We start from the raw sequence: 17,026 nt of genomic DNA on the forward strand, positions 1-17,026 counted from the left end.
TTCTTGAGTCTCGTGCCATTCAGACGTGCCTTCCTGTAGTGCTCACTTTATTATCCTTGCTGTCCTTGACAGCAAGAATCACTCTCTCTCTTTCTGTCTTTCTGTCTCTTTCTCCTTCCCTTCCTCCTTCCCTCCCTCCCTTTCTCCCTGTCCCCCCTTTTTTCTCACTATTAAGAATAAAACATCAACTAGTGAAGAGGAACTTAAAAACAAATTTGAAAAAGAACTTCTACTCATATACCTTCTGTTTCCCTGCCTGTTTGTTTGATTTGTTTTTGTTTTTGTTTTGGAGGAGGAGGAAGAGGAGGATTATCCAAATATTTCCCAGCCAAAGGCATTTACAAATGCTGGGTTGTTTTTGTTTGGTTTTGTTCTATTTTTTGAAGAAGATAGCGAAACTAATCGCAGCTGGAGTGAGGATGGCTACCCCCACAGCATGTCCTGACTTCTGACCACGGGCTCCTCAGACAAAGAGGTTTCTTATTTGGGGAGCTGGTGCCCCACCGTGGGCAGGTTCTCTGTCTCCCTGCTCCAGGAGGCTCCCTGCATGACACTCCCTGGGATGCGTTCATTCTTTCCTGACCAGAGAACTCAGGATTCCAGAGTGACAGCATCCCAAATGGAAGGCTTTTCTCTCTTTTCTTACCTGCTTTTACTTTTAGCCTCAGGCCTAAGGTTAGGAAATATTTCTAGAATTTGTCAAAGTTTCCATTTACTTTCTACCAACTTCAATATATACTTGTAAGGAAAATTATGATTCAGGCTTTGCACCCCCTTCCCTCCTTTCTTTCCTTCCTGGGTTGATCTATGCTATTTCTGGATGTTCCGTTTTATGTGATGGTTGTTTCCCCAATCTCCCACTGATGAAATTTGTTTATTTATTTTTTAAAGATTTCTATTTGCTTGACAGGCAGGAGAAACCAAAGACATCGTTTGCCTTTTTTTTTTTTTTTCTCAGAACTACTCCTGTCTTATTCGCCTAATTAGTTTTTCAGTACATTACAGCAAAGATTTAGGGCTGGAGAGAAATGAGGATGCAGGAAGAAAGAAATTGGATGTCAGGATTTCTGGGGGCCACCATTAGGAATCTGATAGTTCTTAAAACAAATCTAACCCTCACATACAACATTCTTCAGGAAGTCCATGGAATCCAGCAAGGGCACCAGCCTATGCTTCAGGAATTTTCCAGACGTTCTCTTCCAATAGTCTGTTCAACATACTGTTCCCTGCTCTCCCCTTCCTAGCTCATCAGCCAGCTCTATGTGACTTCTTCTGCTATTTTTGTGAGATCCTTTTTCCTTCTGCTCTTCCTGCCCACTGCCACCAGCCACAAGGAGGGAAGCTGAGCTGATCAGTCCATCCCAACCTGTCAGACCTGCTGCCCCTGGAAGCAATGGAGATAGAAGAGCTAAGCCCCTCACTGGGATGACAAGCCAAGGTTCCACCATCGGGTGACAGCTCTAGCACCTGAGCTGGCAGAGATGGGCCAGCAGTGGCCTCTGCCAGGCACCACCGACCCAATGATGCCTGCAGCAGCTGTTACTTTCCAAAGAGATTCCTTGGGGATTCTGCCCCCTTCCCGTTTCATGCTATAGGCAGAGAAATCTGAGTGAGCAGAACTTTCTCATGACTGATCATTTGAGGAGACTGTGTGATGGGGTATTGCCCTCTTCCCCCAATAAGCATTGTGAAAACAAATTTCCTGACCTCTCCTACCGAGGTGCAGTGAACAAAAATCATTTCCAATTTGGAGATGATTTGATTTGCCCTCAAGCTCAGTTACATGCATCATCCGATGAAGGAAAACATGGCAGAGGTGGATATAAATCCAGGAGACGCTGAGAACATGCTTCATAAGCCATCAGCCATGCCCTTGCCTCTGACTGCAAGTACTACCATCATTGGTTGCTTCCTGGCTCTTGGCCCTTCAGCCCTTGTCTGTCTTCCCTCACAGGGGCATTCTCTGACTGCTCAAATCCAGATGCCTTCCTCTGTTCTTTTCCATTTGGTGGCCAACCTCGTTCCTATGCTTGTCAACCCTTCCTGAGGTTTATAATTTGTGTATTTTCTTGACAGCTTGGTCCTGGCTTTTATGCTCTGAAAGAATGCACGCTTCCTGAGAGCTGGAGCTGAGTGTGTCTGTCTGTCTTACTCGTGACCTCATCCCCAGATTGTAGACTGTTCTTCTTGGTAAGCAACAGGCAATATCTAGGACATCCTGACCGAATGAGTACATGCTACCCCAATCATTTCTTATTCCCTTTTCTCGAGTCCCCTGCATATCAGCAACTGTTTGTGGTGTAACTGTCTACCCTACCACTTGCTTTTCCTGCCTGGCCCATTCTCTGCCAAACCCTCTACCTGGGGTTCCATTAAGTGGTTACCAAATCCTGGGGTGAATGTCAGTGTCCTTGCAGATCCTTTCCTCGTCTGAGCACGGCACCCTATTCTGAAAGCTGGCACTCATCCTGTTTAAAATGCAATTACTGGAGTGCCTGGGTGGCTCAGTCCTTAAGCGTCTGCCTTCGGCTCAGGTCATGATCCCAGGGTCCTGGGATCGAGCCCCGCATCGGGCTCCCTGCTCTTTGGGAAGCCAGCTTCTCCCTCTCCCACTCCCCCTGCTTGTGTTCCCTCTCTTGCTGTGTGTCTCTCTGTCAAATAAATAAATAAAATCTTTAAAAAATAAAATAAAATAGAATAAAAATAAATAAATAAAATGCAATTACTTCCTACCTACAGATTCTCTCCCCCTAGCATGGTCAAGCTCTATTGGTTCTTTATGGCTTCCTCTGTTACCATGGAGATAGATGGGTTTTTAGCTATTACTGTCTAGGGTCCGGGAATATACAAATGGAAGAGGTGGGAATTAACTTGGACACTCTTTGTGCAATTAGCATCTAATGAATCCATCCTCAGAATAGATTGGCTGCAACCCCATTAGTCCAAAGTCATGGCTGGGCAGACTTCATGTAATAAGATGTTGAATGACAACGTGCATCAGGGGGCTCTGAAAAGGGCTTCGAGGGAGAAAATGTTTACTGAATAAATAGTCTGGTCACCAGGGAGAGAATGATTCATTTGTGTTTCCTGTTTTAATGTGTGAAAATGTTTTTCCTCTTGAAAGGGGCTGCATTAAGGAGTTAGGAAGCATTTCGCCAGACTCATTTGTGCAGGGGATTAGGATCTGGATAAGATGACAGAATTTCACGTCAAGCATAAAGGGGGGCATGGGTGGGGCAGACAGTTTCTCTTCACTTCTGTGATCATGGTACAAGATTTAGTTTTTATTCCAGTGGGGCAGAGTCCGTCAGTGTCTTCCTTTTACAAAAGAGGCTCAGAGGGCACAAGGGTAGACGAAGATCAAGGAGCTGGCAAGTGGCAGAGTGAACCTAACTCTTGGGTGTCCTGACTTCTGATGCTTCTCCCTGGCACAGAAAGGGGATGGCTCTCTCCATCTCATAGACCCCTATAGCCTCTCACACACAGAAAACAACACGTCATGACAGGAGAGCTACCCTCTTGACTGAAGATGAAAGGAAAAGTACAGGACCCTCCAGCAGAAAGGGGAAATTACAGCAAAGCCTATGGCCAGAACACAATATCAGATCAGATCACTCTGTGTCCCTGTTCATTTAAATAAAAAAAAAAAAAAAACAACCTTCCCATTTTTCATGCTTTCTCTATTTCCCCAAATTATGATCCTTTTGTGAACTTTTTGATTCAAAAGGTGGTGCTTATTCCATTAAATCATATTTCTTTGGACAGAACTTGCATCACCCTAATGGGGTGTGATGGGAACCTTTTATATCCCACCTCCTTCTGACCCATTCACCATGGCATTAAGCAGAAGTAAGTAAGTGTAGTCCAATGATCCTGGTGTCGAGTACACCACGCTGATCTCACTCTGACTACTCAACAGTGTGCAGCATGAGGCAATATGCAGGGTTCTCAACCCTGGCATGTCACTGACCAATGAGGCACGGGATCCAACACCTCTTCCACCACACCTCACGTAGGTCCTTTGGAGGCATGTTCTAAGCAATTTCTTACAGAGTCCAAGCAAAATTTAGTATGAGTGGCCTTCACAAGTAACCAGCTCAATTCTTCATCCCTGGCTTGGCTTTTCTTGCAATCTTGTTTCATTCTTTCCAGATCACCCACTTTTATTCCGTGGAATTACTTTCTAAAAGAAACTACTGGTGTCATGTGTTTGCATACACCCTGTCCCGTAAGAAGCTAAGACACAGGCTATTTCCTATGTATTAGTGGATGTATTAGTCTGGGTTCTCCAGAGAAACAGAATCAATACAAGATGATAGATAGAGAGATAGAAGAGAGTTAGAGATCAATAGAGAGATAGTTACATACATACAGAGATATAGATGCAGATCATCTATCTACAGATAGATTCATAGATACATAGATAAATATAGAGATAAATACAGATTCGATAGATAGAAATAAATACACATATGTATGAGTATTCATATATATCTATATATCTATAGATATTCTACTATTCAAGATTTATTATAATTTCTAATTTACTTTCAGGGCCACACTTCCACTGCTGCCATTTAGAGGTCCAGCTCAGGCAACAGCCAGATCTCTGTGGGACCGGCTCTATCTGTTCTATTTCCCAGGAATGCCAGAGAAATCCTATAGTAGCTAAAGACTCCTCATTATTTTATTTCATGACATATTTAAATAAGAAAATCTTTCCTCAAAGTGTTACCTCTCTCTTCCCCTTCTCTCTCTATATCTGTTTCACTCTTTATCTGTCAAGAGATATATAATGAGGGATTGGCTAATGTGATTATGGAGGCTGAGAAGTCCCAATATCTATCTGCAGTCCACAAGTGGAGACCCAAGAGAGGCCACACTATAGTCCCAGCACGAGTTGGAAGGACCGAGAAGCAGGAAAGACAGTGGTGTAACTTCAAGTCTGAACCTGAGAAGATCGATGCCCCTCACTCAAAGCGAAGAGTTCCCTCTTGCTCAGCCTTTTGCTCCTATCCGCGTCTCCAACTGATTGGATGAGGCCCACCACATTAGGAAGGACCTTCTGCCTGACTCAGTCTCTTGATTCAGATGTTAATCTCACCTCAAAACCCCCTCAGAGACACACCCAGAATAAAGTCTGATCAAAGTCTGGACACTCTGTGCCCTAGTCAAGTTGACACCTAAAATCAACCATCATGGCGGCTAAAATACTGTGCTAAACATAAAAGCAAAATGAATCAAGAACACACTATGTTCCAGAAAGCTTATGTACATTATATTATGAATCCTCAAAGCAGACAGTCATTTTTATTTTATTTTATAGAGACTGATGGATTAAATAAAATATCCAAAGTCACATGGCTAGTAACTGAGAATGATGGATTGAAACCCAGATCAATATAACCCAAATCAAACACTGCCTTTCCAACGAGGTCACAAGATATGTCCCAGGTATTACAATTCCTTGATTTATTTGTTCCTTCAGATCCTAATCATCTTACGATGTTACCCAAATCCATTAAGATTCAGACACTAATAATTCATCCTTCTTTTTTTCCATTGTTTATCAGAGATTCAGGACCCACAGAATACTCAAGCACATACAGACACACACACACACATGTTTGAACACCCTTTACACTAGAGCAAATCCTTGAGTTTCCTCTAAGTACGCCATTTTTTTTTGTCATATTCAAAAGGACTTTATAGATGCTTTCACACAGAGAAAGCTGGTGCTGTGGTGTGTTGGCTAAGTCCCTCCTCCTTCAGGTGCCCTACCTTCCCACCACTACCTGACAATAACTATGAATAGTGAAGGTGTAATGTGTATGCATGAATTTACATTCCTATCTCTGTCTGTCTTTAAGCCTCCATTGATATCCTCACCCATACCCATACCAACACTCCAGTTAACTTGAATATAGGAAAAATGACTACTGTGTTTTCTTTTCAGATGCTTCAGTATGGAGTGATGTGATTTTTTTGAAGGTTGCTTCAGTTTGGGAAGCTCTGAGAGTTGAAAAGTCACATAACTGGTATAGAAAGTGGAATACGAATTAGATCTTCAACAAATAGGGGAGAATATTCCAGGGAAAATGAATAACAAAAGGTTAACAAAAGCCACTCGATGAGGGCAACAGTGGGAGTACAGAACAGCTGAATCTTAGTGAATAAACAGGAACAGTGGGAAGAAAATCTGGAATGACACACTGGGCTAGATGGAGAAGAGTCCAGAAGGCCATTTCAAATATCTGTGCCCTATTCTAGATTGGGGTGTGCAGGAGGCTTTTGATCAGAGGGAGAGTGTAAAATACTCAAATCCATACTTTATAGGTCTCTGTAACTAGGCAGGGTGATTTTACACCAAATCAAATACACAATCTTTTTTACCACTAATTTCTCATTCATCTATCCCTTTGGCAAGCACTGGGGCCTCTTTTATATGCAAGACAAAGTCAAACACCTCTCAGATAGTTGCTGTACAATGAGAGACGAACGTGTTACAGGAGCATCAGGCACCAGCCGTCATTGGAAACACATCACAGTCCCTGCTCGGTACAGCTGAAAACTCCAACTTTGGAATCCACCAGACTGAAGGGTGAGTCCTGGCAGGAGAAGGCCACTTCATTCCCTGAAGTTCAGTTTCCTTCTGTTGAATAAAGGTCATAGCATGCATGTCGTAAGCTCTGGGAAGGTTACCAAGAGATACGGTACAGAGTCAGACACTTAGTACCATTAGAACCTCAGTGCTCTCCCTTTCTCTTGCGTTTCTAAGTAATGGTGAACAAAAGGATGCTGCGTCAGGGCTGCTAAATGCTATCTGTAGTGGGAGACTGTATCTCTATCTGGTTCCAGACCCAAATACACAACTGCCTAACAGACACATCCATCTCACTGTTTCTCATACTCAAATTCAGTATGCCCCAACCTGCCAAAGCCCACTGTGTCCTCATGTCTCCCACTCTGTCCACAGAGGCGTTATTTACTCAGACACTCGAGCAAAATGCCTGAGCTCTACCGAGTTCCTTCCTCAGCCCCCTTCCCCCTAAAATGGCATTCTCACTCACACTCCTGCTTTGCTGTGTGTTCTCTCCCTGGGTGGCCAGACCGACACTTCCAGGTAACTCCCACTTGGAACACATCGAGTAAGGTGGCACAGGGTACGTGCATCAGATGTCTGTTCAATAAACAAACCTATGGTTTTCACGACTTGGTATGCAGAGTACTGGTAGGTTAACCACAAAGGAAGTAAATTATGGTTTGTTGTTAGCCTCCAAAGAGGGAAAGACAGACAAATAGAGATATATTCGGGGGGGGGGGGGGGGGGCAGAGCTAAAGAAACCATTTATTCCACTCAAGGGTGATGTTTACAACAGCAGTCATAGAACAGGTAATGCTCCTCTACATCTCCTGCAAACGATTTGAACAGAGCTAACTGCAAAGAGAGTGCTTCTTCTTCCCATAGGGCTTATGTAGAGATTTTAATGAATTCTTTAATTCCAATAATTCAACCTTAAAGCAGATCTATTCACTTTTCCTTTAACAGCACAATTAGTGCCCAGAAAGTGTATTCCCCTGCATGTTACTAACGTTTTTAATGGACTAAAACTGGAGAACAGAAGTGAGCAATTCAGAACACACTAGTATGTAACAGAACTTCTTGGGTTCATTTGTTTTTCAGGATGTATAAAGATATATTTTCATTAATTAAAAAAAGTTTTATCGAGGTGTGATTGAAACACAAGAACACTGTACGTGTTTTATATATATGACTCCACAAAACCATCACCACAGTCTATGCCGTAAACATACCCATCCCCTCCAGAAGTTTCCTCCCACCTTCTTTATTGATTACTATTATTTTGTGTGTGTGAGAAGGTCACTTAACATGAGATCTACCTTCTTAGTGCATTTTTGAGTATACGATAGGATGTAATTAATTGCAGGCGAAGTGTTGTACAATAGATCTCAAGCACTTACTCATCTCGTATGACTGAAACTTTGTACCCTTTGACTTATAACTTCCTGTTTCCCCTACCCGCCCCTGCAGCCCCTGGCAACTATCATTCTACTCTATGCTTCTATGAATTTGGCTATTTTAAACTCCCCATATAAGCGGTATCATGTAGTATTTGTCCTTCTGTGTGTAATTTGGCTTGGCAGAATGTCTTCCACGTTCATCCATGTTGTCACAAATGGCCAGATTTCTTTCTTCTGTAAGGTTGACAAATATTCCATTGTATGTATATACCACATTTTCTTTGTCAATTCATTCCTTGATGGACATTGATGTTGTTTCCATATATCTCCCATCTGACACCTAACAAGTCCAAAACTGATCTCTTAAGACGATCTTATCTTCAACCTGGTCTTCACTTGATCTCTGCTCTTTCTATCTTATATCTGTGTTGGCCCATGTGATCAAACTATAAAACCGGAGAGCCTTTTTGACACCCCTCTGTTTTGTACCCCCATGCACAATCTTTACTTCAGTGTGCTGATTCTACCTCCCAAACTTGTCTTGGATTTACCCACTTACCTCTGCCTCTCCTGCCGCCTCACTCAGTCTAAACCACCACCACCTCTTACCATTAGTACTGAAATACCCCACTCCTTTTCCTCTGCACCTCTGCTTTCACTCTGTTGTATCAATTCTATGCACAGCAGCCTAAATGATATTTTGAAATGTCACTCCTCTTAAGCCAATACTCTGCTTAAATCCCTTTAGGGTATAAACAAGCCTGTTTGCACTTAAATTTCAGATCCTTGTGTGGGACCCATATGCCCCCATGGCCCATGCATTGCCAATTTTTCCAATCACCTGTTCTCTGGCTTCCTCACTATGAGTCAGGAATAGGAGCTTCCTTCCCCACTGATGTCTTTACCAATTCAATGCATGCTGGTGTTCCAGACTCCTGATATCCTCCTTGCTGACTCTCTGTATGGCTAACCCTTCTCATCCATCCTGTCTCAGCCTACACATCACTTCCTCCAAGAATTCATCCACAACCACCGTATATAGGCAGGTATTTAGCAGAGGAACAATCTCTCCCACTTGTTTCCTTCATAGCATTTATCACATGGTACGTGCTTCCTGACTTTTTCCTTGCTGTCCCTTCTCCTCGGTAAATTGCAAGCTCCATCATGGCAATAAGTATGTGTGTTTCATTTACCAAAGTATATGACTTACAGAGTCTCTGCCACATGGGAGGTACTCAGAATATATCTCAAGAACTACTTACTGGCTTACTGGATGAATGAATAAATGTCTTCCATTAGTTTTGAGAGCTAGCTGCTCTTAAAAAAATTAAAGCCTTTATTCAATAAAAGTTTATTTCATGCTCATAATGCAGTTCAATGTGAGTATTCTGATTGTCCTAGGAGACTCCCTTAGCAGAGACTCAGTCTTTTTATCTTATGGTTGCTCCAACCTCAAGATTCCCAGAGTCCTATCCATGCAGCTGTGGATGGGAAAGACAGCAGAGGTCAACATAGGAGGGCATTATGGGGTGGACCAGGAAATGTCCCTTCTGCCCACATTCCTCTGAACACTCATATCACATGACCCATCACAGGTCCTTGCCTAACTGCAAAGGATGCTGGGAAATGTAGTTGAGCTCTGTGTTTGGGATATAGGTAAATGACTCAGTGACCAATCTATCCATCTTTGAAGAAGAATCTTAATCTCAGGCATATGAAGCCCTTTATTGCACCTCAAATTTTGCTACAATTTCTGAGCTACACTTAATCAATACCATATGAATTCATGGTGTGAAGTAAAATTGTCAGGGAATCATTTGGGTATTTCCAATCATTCATTTTAAAAAAGGGGGGGATGGGGGCACTTGGGTGGCTCAGACAGTTAAGTGTCTGACCCTTGATCTCAGCTCAGGTCTTGATCTCAGGGTGGTGAGTTCAAACCCTGCTTTGGGCTCCACACTGGGCATGGAACCTACTTAAATAAACAAACAAGTAAACAAATAACAAATAAATAAATAAATAATTTAAAAATTTCAAAAAGGGTGTGAGTGCTCGCTTTGGCAGCACAGATACTAAAATTGAAACAATACAGAGAAGATTAGCATAGCTCCTGTGTAAGGATGACATGTAAATTCGTGAAGTAAATCCGTATTTTTAAAATAAATAAATAAGTAAATAAAATACATAAATTTAGAAAGGGCGTGAAGGGCAAGTCATACAGGTATCCAAACCCCTGGATGATAGAAAAAAAAATCTGTTTACACTTTACATTTTGTTCTACAAAACACATAGCAAATGAGGAGAATCCTACCATTCTTATGTTCCCAACTCTGATCTGGATAATTTACTGACTGTCAGTTATGTAAGTCTGCAAATGCAAAGTCCCCTACATGCAAAGATTTCTGGTAATAATTTGAGATAATATTCCAAAGTAAAAAGTCCTGACATCTAAAGGGGCAGTGGACAAGTGATTCTTTTTTATTCTTTCTGGCAAGGGCAATGACTCTGAGCACTATGATGATAATTAAGACTCCCCCTTAAATTCAGAACAAATAGGAGTAATAAAAGGACAGGAGACAAGGGAAGCTAATGAAAGAGTGCATACATGGAGCTCAGCGAGCATCCTCAGCAGAAGAGGTATGGGAGTGGCATATTAAGGAGGACCTGGAAACTGAGTAAAAGGTAATAGAATTAATACTATGGTGGGGGAGATATTTGTGCTGGTAAGACAATTCGGGAAAATGTACTCAGACCTTGGAATGTCCCTTCAAGTTTGTGAAGGGCCAGACTGTAAGGGAGCTGAAGCCTCTGTCCACTCCGAGCATGAGCGAGGGCATGATGAGGGATTAGTGAGGCCTGGTGGGCCAGTCTGTTCCTCAGGGTCTTCTAGTGTTTCAGAGTGTTCTGGAAGGAGGTCAACACAGTGGTGCGACCAGCGGCCTGACCTCCGTAAATGTCCTCAGCAGTGCCCACTTAGCCTAGCCATGAAGGAGTGTTCTGTCTCCACCTGGAGTGGCATTCAGGCCAAGACTGTGGTGAGGGCCCTGGGCCAAGCAGGCGATCCCAGCCCAGGCAAGCAGGGGAGAGAACATGGTTGTGAGATGAAACACACCAGGAAAATCTGAATTCCAGATAAACAACAATTTTCTTTTTCAACGTCCCCAGTGTTTCATGGAGCATACTTATACTAAAACACGAGCAGACAAAAACACGATGCGGGTTCGTACATATGTGTGATATGTATATGTACATACATGTGTATTGCGTGTGTATTATATTATTCTGTAAATGTGTGTGTATTCTTGTTAATCTGAACTTCCGATTTTGGAGGTATCCCGCTCTTATGTTGGCCGGATCCACTAACCCTCAACTAGAAGATACAGAGGACAACAATTGGACCGTGTCCTTAGAGAGGCCTTCTTCAGGTTGGAAAAACCAGACACAGTAGCAACACACAGAGCCTCACAAGGCTCTTAGCACCTAGACCTAGTGGACGTTCCCTGACTTAACACCCACACCGCATAGGTGGCGGCAAGCACATCCTGGTCGTGGGCACGTCTCAGAAATACAGTATTCTCCCTCTCTGACTCTGCTCTGTGAGCATGTTGCTTCACCAGCAGTTACTGTGTGTGGACAAAGCCCTTCCCACCCAGAAAACAGAACCAAATCCCTCTGCATTGGTAGCGGCCAAGTAATCAAAGGCAGAGAGGTTTAAAAGAAGGAATCCATTCTATATGGCATGGTACAGTTAGCTGTTTCTTACAGAGAGTACATGTTTCCCTTTCAAATTAAAAATATCACCCTATAAAACCATCTTAGTAGCTCTAATGATAGAGGTTGTGACCCACTGGAGCCCCACATACATCTGTGAAAGGTAATTCTCCACAAACATTGTGGGGTTTCATGGAGTGAAACCTTTGGGGTATGACTCGGCCCCTTTCACAAATAGTCTATTACAGACTTTCTCTGAGAGCTGAATTATAGGGATGCCGTTACTAAACTCACAAAATGTGTGGTGGCTGAAAGTAACCCAAGAGCTTTAAATTATATCCATTTCTTGATGGATCACTAGTCTACTTTTTGGACTTCTTATTGGAATTTAAAAATAGTCCCCTCTTTGGTCTTTTCCATAATCTCATATCAGCCAATATTCCCCGAATGTGACTTCCTTACAGTAAAGTTATCAGGGTAAGACCCATTAACAACAAATGGACTGAAGCCGGCCTCCTGGGTGTTCAATGAGATACACAGCAATAGCACAGAAATGTGAAGACTGGAGAAAGAATGAGTTGGCCTTGGTGGGCAGAGATGCAGTAGGGCAAGGCCATACATGGTGGCTGCTGGTCCCGGGACTAACCTTGGAGAGAATTTGGAGCACATGAGCCCCTAGGGGACATACGGAGACACAAGTGTGGGGTTTCCTGCGGGGTCAGTGAGGTCAGACAAAATTGTACAAAGATGAACCAATATTACAAACAACTGGAATCTGTTCAGATTTGGTCTGAATATGTATCTAAATATAACATAAAATTTATCATAAGTTTGACCTCTATTTCTATATGTTGATTGATAGACATATTGTGGCAGCTTCTGTGAATGCTCAGCCTATGTCTCTTCAGCAAATATCACCCCGGACCTCTGAAGGCGTCCTAACATAAGTACCTATCACCTTCCACATGGGCTTTCTCTCCCTGGGTACCAGCGAACTGGCAGTCCCCATTTCCCATTCCACCCACCTCCCCTCTGGCAACCACCAGTTTGTTCTATGTAGTTAAGAGTTTGATTGTTTTGTTTGTTTGCCTGGTTTTTGTTTGTTTTGTTTCTTAAATTCCACATATGAGTGAAATCATATAGTATTTGTGTGCATTATACCCTCTAGATCCATCTATGTTGTTGCAAATGATAAGATTTCATTCTTTTTTTTGTGGCTGAGTAACATTCCTGTGTGTGTATATGGGTGTGTGCGGGTGCACATGCATACGCCCAAGAACCACATCTTCCTTATCCACTCATTTGTGGATGGACTCTGGGTTTGAGGCATCTTTGATGCTGCCTCCCACAGGTTGCAACAGGACTGACTCTGCAGCCCACACAGAGCTCCTGCTCATTAGCACCTGCATCGGTTTTCTCCTCTACCTGCTTTCTCTTCTCTCCTACCGATGTTTCCAGGGTCACCTTCCAAATAAATCACTTGTCTCAATTCCTTGTTTAGGAATTGCTTCTGAGAATTCAGACAAACACAGAAAACCCTGCTCATGTCTGTCTGTCTACGTGTCTCTTTTCTAGATTACCTGTAAAGTGGCCAAATCTTTAAATGTTAACATGCCTTAAGGTATGTTATCCTCATTTATGTCCATCTGATTCCATCACTTTAACTCTCAACTTTATAGAAAAGGCAGCTACTTGATACTTACCCATTCATGAGAGCTCAGAGCCAGGATGTCTACTGCACTGTGCACTTCCCCTGAAATTAGGGTTGCCAGGTGTGGCAAATAAAATATATATACCACCCAGTTAAATTTGAATTTCATGTAATCAATGATTTTTTTTTTGTTATAAGTATTTCCCATTCAATATTTGGGAAATACTTATTCAAATATATTCATCAAATATATGTTCATCTCAAATTCAAATTTTTGGAGGTGTCCTGCATTTTATTTGACAGTCCTAACTGGATGAATATTAGAAACCTTAGACTCCACAGTCTCAAAATTCCTTTCCTATCACTCAGAATAGTCTTTCTACCTCTTTAGACTTATTCACTTTTCCACCATCACCTCAGTTTCCACCCTGGGAAACTGAGGTCACCTGCTCTGTTTGGTCCAGGATCCCATGTAAGGGAATCAGCCCTCCCTATCAGCTGTTCACCCAATCTAGGGCCTAGGAGTTTGCATACAGAAGGTAAACTCTGCACAATCCACTGATTAACTCACTAAGGTTTTGGACACACCCTCAATAAGCCCTCCCACCCCTGAGCCACACTAGATCACCCTTTAGCTGATCTAGTGAGTGTAAAGTCTAGAATCACATTTTTCAAGCCTCCTTTTTATAGACCCACCCTACTTTTCTGCTTGATGATTTAAGGAATAAGGCCAACATTGCTTCTTTTAAAGCCAGAGGGTCCAGGTCCACCTGCAGCTCCTACAATCTGAGAAAATGCAAATTTATTCAGAAAAGAGGATTACCATGAATGAGAGCAATATGGAAAAGCAACTTTAAAATATTTTTTCTTAATCTTGAAAACCATCACTGGGTTTGGACTAATTGGGTATCCAAGTACTTCATTATGATGGCAGACAAATTTCTACATCTTTTTTAAGATTTATTTTTATTTTTATTTATTTGAGAGAGAGAGAGAGCATGAGTGGGGAGAGGGGCAAAGGGAGAGGGAAGAGTAGACTCCCTGCTCAGCGTGGAGCCTGATGAAAGACTGGATCCCAGGACCCGGAGATCATGACCTGAGCCTAAGGCAGACACTTAACCAACTGAGCCACCCAAGTGCCCCAGAATTTCTACTTTTTGATCATGGAAGGAAGTAGTTGAAGGAGAGAAAAGCAATCAGTTTTCTTTCTCAGAGGCTGAAGTGAAATCTCATGAAACCTCACATTCAAAGTCACCAAAACTTTACTCTTACATGTAAGGGCAGTGAGTAAGGCTTGTCTATCACTCTACCACACAGGGAAGCTAGCAGAGACAGGGGGATGCATAAATTTCTGCTTAAGGAATTGTTCAACTCTAGTTGCTAAACTTGAAGAGGGCCATTGGCCATCTGGACCATGTCCAGAGGAGATCAACCAGCATGCTGAACAATCTAGAAACAGTTCCAGATGATGGACCTGGGGATATTTAACGTGGTGAAAGAAGGCACAAGGGAGACATAAGAGTGATACACAGATATCTGAAGGCCTGCTGTATATATATATTTTTTTTCTTTTTATAAATCATTTAATTTTCATAATGATTTAAAAGGGGTGGCACGTTATCTCTACCATCTGAAGATGAGTAAGCTGAGCTGGAGGGAAGTTAATTGGTCTGCATGGTCATACACCTAGAGAGAGGATGGAGATTGGATGTAGCTGGAGTCTGTGTCCTTAGGTACCATGCACACCACCTCTCCATGCATGAGTTTCTAGCAAGTGTGGGGCATGTTCTCCCAGGGCAATGAACGAAACCAGACTTAATGTAATTCCTATATGAAAGACATTGAGCTGTGACAAGCCATGCCATGGCTCACCCTCTTCCCATCATTTAGAACAGAGTTCCTAGAGATTTAGCTTCATCCAAAGTAACTCTCTTACAGAATGTGGCAGAATCCAGCAAAATACTTTGACCTGGTCTGTTCCTTTCATCCAATCTCAGAGAGTAGGAATATAGTTTAAAGCCACAGGATGTTTTTCTGTTTGTTTTGGAGTCAGCTTTATCTGCTCTGGGATCAGATCCTGGCTTTGCCACTTCCTAGCTTTTTAATGTGGAGCCAATCACTTCTCTCTGATTCTCCAAGTTCCTCGGAAGTAAGATGGGGATTCTATTATACATTTATGGAGTTAAGCAGATTACGTGTGCTCACATACGTAAAGCACTCAGAATAGCACCTGATACAAAAAAACACCGTCTATATGTTTTATTTCATAGCTCATCTGAGGCTGACCCGTAAGCTCATCTCTGCACCTCACTTCTCATCCAATGCCAGTTATATCTTTCCTTAAATCAAAGGGAGAAGCTTGTCATAGGAAAGGTCCTGTAACTTGCTCAGGTAACAGGCTTAGTTAAGGTTTCTCAGGAAAATCTTTGGTTACCTGTGCAGGACAGTCTCTTGGATCTCCTGAATATACTGCCTCAAGGGTATTTAGATTAAGTGCAATTTATCACAGGCAAGATGGCTGGCCTGTGTCTTATTAAATACCAGCTCACGCATGGTTAATAGCCATGTTGCTGAATGCAGTTTGTCAATTCTCAGTCTGAATCCTTGCCCACCGCCACATTAGTTAGTATCTGTTCCAGAGATCTGAATAGGAAACCACAACCAATCGGCCTGTGATGCTTGTCCATGAAAGAAGGGATTGTGGTCTCGCAGGCAACAGTGAAAGGTATGTCTGCCATGTGTCAGCTGCATGATATGAGGCAAGTCACTCAATCTCTCTAAATGATAGTTTTCTCAACTGTGAAGGGAGATGTCCACTACCCCTCCGGAGGCTTTGGGGGCTTTAATCACCAGTAAAAACTGTTGGGGGAAAAAAAAATAGGACGGATCTCATGCAAAGATTTTCACTCATTAAGCAGACACGTTTTGGCATGCATTTACATGATCCCTGCCCTTAGAAGTACCAAAACTAGTTGAAGATTCTCATAGATAATTTAACTAAAAATCTGAGTGAAATGTGCACTGATATAGCAGTAAGAACCCTGTTCTGTTTTTCTCTCAAAGTTCAACTCAAATGTGACCATGATCTACAGTTCACCTTCATGATTGTTTCAAGAAAAAAATAAGGGTTTGGGGTGCCTGGGTGGCTCAGTGGGTTGAGTGGCTAAGTCTTGGTTTTGCCTCAGATCTTGCTCACAGGGTTGTGGGATCGAGCCCAGTGTTGGGCTCTGAGCTCAGCAAGGAGTCTGCTTGATATTCTCTCTCCCTCTGCCCCTCCTGCTTGTGCTCTCTTTCTCTCTCTCTCAAATAAATAAATAAATCTTTAAACAAACAAAACAGAAAGAAGGAAGGAAGGGAGGGAGGGAGGAAAGAAAGAGAGAGAGAGAAAGAAAGAAAGAAAGAAAGAAAGAAAGAAAGAAAGAAAGAAAGAAAGAAAGAAAGAAAAGAAAGAAAGAAAAGAAAGAAAGAAAAGAAGAGAAAAGAGAAGAGAAAAATGAAGGGTTTGGGTTTTATCCTACCCTGAATACTGAAAGCAATTCTGGTAACTTTCACATTGTGATTTGTTTAAAATTCACTCTGAGTCACTTTGCTTTTTTTTTTTTTTTATAAATGCATTTTGTTTAATGGAAATTATAGCACAAACGTTTTAAAAAGAAAAGCCAACAAACCAATGAACCTTGT

General features: G+C 42.3%; 1 non-coding gene across 1 annotated transcript; it reads left to right on the forward strand.

Annotated features, from left to right (window-relative positions):
* The first annotated feature begins 10,031 nt into the window (after nucleotides 1–10,031).
* On the forward strand, nucleotides 10,032–10,138 carry LOC112823777 (U6 spliceosomal RNA). The gene has a single exon (XR_003208134.1). It is a non-coding gene; the product is annotated as a U6 spliceosomal RNA (small nuclear RNA).
* Nucleotides 10,139–17,026: the final 6,888 nt, after the last annotated feature.

The sequence above is a fragment of the Callorhinus ursinus genome, unplaced genomic scaffold (assembly GCF_003265705.2).
Source record: "Callorhinus ursinus isolate GAN/ISIS: 27379988/994484 unplaced genomic scaffold, GSC_fseal_2.0 scaffold5, whole genome shotgun sequence".
Lineage (NCBI taxonomy): Eukaryota > Metazoa > Chordata > Mammalia > Carnivora > Otariidae > Callorhinus > Callorhinus ursinus.